The following is a 5,840-nucleotide window of genomic DNA, read 5'->3' on the forward strand; positions in this document are numbered from 1 at the left end:
AGATCAGATCAAATGTGAGCTATCCCTGGAAGCCAAGATGACTAAACTGAGGCTGTCATACTTGGACAACATCGTGAGAAGACATGACTTTTCTAGTGAGTCGTGTCTTCTCATGATGTGGCCAAAGTATGACAGCCTCAGTTTGGTCATCTTGGCTTCCAGGAAAGGCATCATTGCCTTTTCTAGTAACGCTAAAGACGACGGAGGGTAGTAGAAAGTGAGGAAGATCACAAACCAGATGGATAGACTCAACCAGGGAGGTCATAGGTTTGAATTTGCAGGACTTGTGCAGAGCAGTTGATGGATAAGAGGCCTTGGAGAGGTCTCCATCGCTGGGTTGCCATGAGTTGGAGTCGACAACAACAACAGAAGCCACAAATCCAATTTACGATCTCTACTAAACAGGATATTAGCTGCTAATTATAAATATATAACACTAAAACTCACACCCAGTCGCCCATCAACAACGCTCCGACAACAGAAACTCATATACATTATTAATAGCTATGAGAGCAACAACCATCCAGCAAAAATATTTTGTTCCTCTCAGAAGCTAAATTTAAAAGGACTATGTAACGGTCCTGCCTTGGGGATATGCCCCAACCTATCCTTCATCGGATCTGATCGCTTAATGTTGCCAAGGATCCCTGATCCCAAGACGGCTGAGCTACAAACGGACCCTATTTGCAAATGGAAAGAAAATGATGAAAACTGTTTGGTCAAGCACAAGGAGAGAGGAAAAAAAATACTCGCTTTGGGGCAAAACACAATTAAAGATGCTTTTGGAAGCAGCAACAAATATTTGCTTGTTCTGCTTAATCAAAAGAAACCGTTATCTTCATTAAAAAGCTTTAAAATATCCCCTTCTACTGAGTCACCACAATATTCACTTTAACTTGGCTAATTATTCGATTAAAAGCGAGACGCTATTAAGTTCGGAGAAGGGGAAGAAACCCTTTCAGCGGGTTGATAAACATACAAGAAAAGACAAAAGGAGGGCATCTTTTCTCTGAGAAAGTTAAAGTCGCCCATGTAGGCTGCGGCCACACTGCAAAATTAATGCAGTTCGACGCCGCTTTAACTGTCACGGCTCCATCCTATGGATTTGGTGAGGCACCAGAGCTCTCTGGCAGAGAAGGATATGTATCTCGCAAACTACAAATCCCAGAATTCCATGCTGAATTAGTTCTGCAGTGCAGATCCAGCCTGAATTGCCAGTCTCAAGGCAAAGCTTACCGTTCCCAAACTGTGGGCCAAGCTGCACATTATGCTTAATGTGCATATGAATATATATTTATATATATGTATGCATGCATACCCATAAGAATATATATATATGCTTATGCACATTAACCACATTTGAAATGAACACAACTAAACATTCACCGCAAATCAGTTTTTAAATGTGGTTCCTACTAGTCATAACTCCAAAGGTGTTGGGACAAAGAGAAAGATCTCTCCAGATGAACAACACAAGCAAGTTTGTAATGGAAAATATGTGTCGTTTGAATCATATACGGCTAGTTAGAACTCAGTACACTTTTTGTACTTCTGGTTCATACGCACACACACACACACACACCAGGAAAACAGTGCTAACTTTTAGACTTTTCCCCCCTTACTTCGTGAGCTGACAAATATAAATCAAACCAACTTGTACATGTCATTTCCCAACGGGGAGAAAAAGTTTTGGTGATACATTACGCCTTTAGAGCATCAGTGGTTTCCTTGCGAGTGGAGATTTTGTCAGTGTCAAAACAGCGATGCAAATGCTTTTAGACCCTGGCCTATGTCGAAAATATAAATAGGCTGGGAGGGTACAGAACAAATAAAGATACCTTTTAATTCATCATTACTGCTACTCTTATGGCACTTTCAAAGCCACAAAATGCAGCTTTTGGAAAAGCGTACAAATGACTGCTTAGCTTCAGGTGGGTTGGCATTTGAAAGGGAGAATGTATATATGTTTGCGAAGGAAATGTACATATATTCCATAGGGGGCAAAGTCATAGGGTTTGAAAGGATCTTGGAGGTCATATAGTCCAGTGCTACTTGAAGTCATAGTCCATGGACCAATGCCAGTCCACAAACTATCATTTGCCAGACCTTAGAGAGTTTCTGAAAGGAACAAAATTATAGTGGGCCCTTGGTAGCTGCTGGGTTTGGTCCCAGGACCCTCCTTGGATACCAAAATCTATGGATGCTCAAGTCCCATTATGTACAATGGGATAGTAAAATGGTGTCCCTTATGAAAAATGGCAAAATCAAGGATTGCTTTTTGGGAGGGATTTCAAGCCATGGACGGTGGAACCAGCAGATAAGAAGGGCTCACTATAGTCTATGGGTAAGGGCATTTCTAAGTAGTGCAGTCCGCACTGGGTGACATGTCTGCCTTCCACTGTGTCTGTGTATTGGTATCCCCCCCCCCCAAGACTAAAACTCCTGGGAAGGACCTAGTCCACCTGCCCAGAGGTGAAAGAAGGCTAGCAAGGATACTGTCAGCATGCCATGGCGAACTACTGGACCTCTCCATCATCAAATGGCACATGGACCCCTTCAGGACTTGCAAACAAGGCGGGCAGACACACCAGGACATGGACAGTCCTTTCGGATGACCAGGTCCACCAGCCATTGGAAGCAAATAGACTGGAACATTTTTCTTCCACAGTGGCCTGACTGAGGGATGACTAGCCTGGCAGCTCCAAGCCATGTGCTGCCATGCTGGAGTGGCACCAACCCTAGTGATGCCCCTGTCTACGGGCACAAATATGCTACCAGTCCCTGGTAAATCTGAGGAATCATTGCCCACATGAGAGAGATTAAGATACTCTGATACAATCTACCCCTGTTCAGGGCAGGATCTGTATTTGTGAGGGAAACGACAACGTCCCTGCCGACAACTGTGCAGTCTGCTTAAATTGCTCCAGTGAAGGAGTGAACTGAAAAACCAACCTTGCATTTTGGGGCCAAACTTCTAGATTTATGCTTTTTTAAATCTTGCATTGGAGGAGGAACTGGTGAGGCAGCCTTATCTGCATATGTTGTATGCCTTCAGGTCATTCCCGACTTATGGCAACCCTAAGACGAACCTGTAATGGGGTTTTCTTGGCAAGATTTATTCAGAGGTTTGCCACGGCTTTCCTCTTGAGGATGACAGTGTGATTTGCCTAATGGTCACCCAGTGGGTTTTATGGCTGAGGGGGACTCGAATTCTGGTCTCCAGAGTCATAGTGCAACGCTCAAACCACTATGCCATGCTGACTCCCCTTAAACAAGTGCCATGAGCATATTTTGGGGCAGCATATAAAGTATGTGATGTGTGTAGAGGTATTTAATTTGGCAACCTGAATCTCCCATCATTGAGTTTCATTGACATCCTTGTTGGATGGGAGGACTAACGTGGAGCTCTATTCCAGTAGTTGGCAAGTTTGGCACATCTAGATTTCCTTTTTGCCCCTCAGGACCCGACTTGGGTGGCACAACGTAGGAAAATTTGGGGAGCAGAGTGGGAGTTTTGCTAGCTCTAGGATTCACCAAATGAGGTGGAGGCCATGTTACATACTCTACTGACCCCCACAACTATGAGTTTTTAAAAGTAATTATTGCAAAGCTATGCAATATTGTATATGAATATTGAACAATGTGAGCCAGTGACCATGTTCACACACATCCTAACCATACAGAAATCTGGTTTCGTGTAACGTGTGAACGTGCTTCTGCTCACAAGCCATGATTTCTTAACAATCACAAACTATTATCTGAAGCCAGGGTTTACTGTTGTCTTACAAACTCTAAAACCATACCTTGTTGTGGTATCTAAACCCTTGACTGTGACTTGCTTGCTCAGCTACCTGCCTTGAAAGAAAACCTGACAAAATGGGAGAGAAATCAGAAAGGAAGTAGGTAAGCCATAGTTTGTTTTCTCTTGAGTGCTTTATGCAACAAGCCATGGTTAACACACACTATGGCTTATTCCAATATGTAAAGGCACCTACCATGGACCAACAAACAGAATCTATGTTCAACCTCAGACAATTTGGTTTCCACCAAAAGCATCTGAGGAAGTACACTGAAGTCTAGGAAAGCTCATGTTGTCAACTTCTTTCTTTCAGTGAGTCTCAAAGGTGCTACAAGATCTCTCCACATACTTGACCCTATATATGCATCTAAGTATGTAGACTGAAGTCTAGGAAAGCTCCTGCTGCCAACTTCTTTCTTTCAGTGAGTCTCAAAGGTGCTCCAAGATCTCTCCACATACTTGACCCTATATATGCATCTAAGGAAGTAGACTGAAGTCTAGGAAAGCTCCTGCTGCTAACTTCTTTCTTTTAGTTAGTCTCAAAGATGCTACAAGATTTCTCTACATACTGATCCTAGAGATTAACATGGCTATATCTTTGAATAACAATAACAATAATAATATGCATCTGACGAAGTAGACTGAAGTCTAGGAGAGCTCATAGACTTCAGTCTACTTCTTTCTTTCTAGAGTCTGGAAGGTACTACAAGATCTCTCTACATACTGATCCTAGAGCCATATACATGGCTATATCTTTGGCTTCTCTCCATCACTCACCTGATCTATCAAGGTGGAAGAGCAATTCCAATCGTCACAAGCTACCCCTAACACACACACACACACACACATATATAAAATGGTGTCCCTTACATAAAATGGCAAAATCAAGGTGGACAGAGCGCCAACTGTACCAGAAAGCAGCAGAAAGACCTGTATGGAAAATTCTGCTTTTTTGGTTACCATTCTCAGAATCCCATAGCCGATGGCCATACTGACAGAAGGATTCGGACCGCTGTAGTCCAAAAAAAAGGAACTTTTCCCAAACTTTGGACTTGCCACCGCAGATGCATCTCAGAAAACTCCCTGGAACAAAGCTGATGTCTTGTGCTGCATTGCCATCTCCTGGCAAGTAACCAGCACTGTCTGTATGAAAGGATGTCTTACGAACGTGAAGGACGAGAACCACTTTGCACACATTTCTACTCGTGTCAAAACGAACAGGCAAACAATATGCACCATTAAAAACCAGAGGAAAATATCTGTTTAGCAAGGGAAGTAATAGTATGCCACTCTGTTCTGCTTTGGTCAGACCTCACCTGGAATTGTGTGTCCAGTTCTGGGTACCACAATTCAAGGATGTGCCCAGAGGAGGGCAACCAAAATGGTGAAAGGTCTGGAAGTCAAAAAGCCCAATAAAGATGGAGCTGGGGATGTTTAGCCTGGAGAAGAGAAGGTTAAGAGGTGATATGATAGCCCTGTTTAAGTATTTGAAGGGGTGTCATATTGAGGAGGGAGCAAGCTTGTTTTCTGATGCTCCAGAGACTAGAACATGGAACAAATGGATGCAAGCTATCTAATACTGAGGAACGATTCAGGGAGCTGGGGATGTCCAGCCTAGAGAAGAGAAGGTTAAGAGGTGATATGATAGCCCTGTTTAAGTATTTGAAGGGGTGTCATATTGAGGAGGGAGCAAGCTTGTTTTCTGATGCTCCAGAGACTAGAACATGGAACAAATGGATGCAAGCTATCTAATACTGAGGAACGATTCAGGGAGCTGGGGATGTTTAGCATGGAGAAGAGAAGGTTAAGAGGTGATATGATAGCCCTGTTTAAGTATTTGAAGAGGTGTCATACTGAGGAGGGAACAAGCTTGTTTTCTGATGCTCCAGAGACTAGAACATGGAACAAATGGATGCAAGCTATCTAATACTGAGGAACGATTCAGGGAGCTGGGGATGTCCAGCCTAGAGAAGAGAAGGTTAAGAGGTGATATGATAGCCCTGTTTAAGTATTTGAAGGGGTGTCATATTGAGGAGGGAGC

The sequence above is a fragment of the Sceloporus undulatus genome, chromosome 11 (assembly GCF_019175285.1).
Source record: "Sceloporus undulatus isolate JIND9_A2432 ecotype Alabama chromosome 11, SceUnd_v1.1, whole genome shotgun sequence".
Taxonomy (NCBI): domain Eukaryota; kingdom Metazoa; phylum Chordata; class Lepidosauria; order Squamata; family Phrynosomatidae; genus Sceloporus; species Sceloporus undulatus.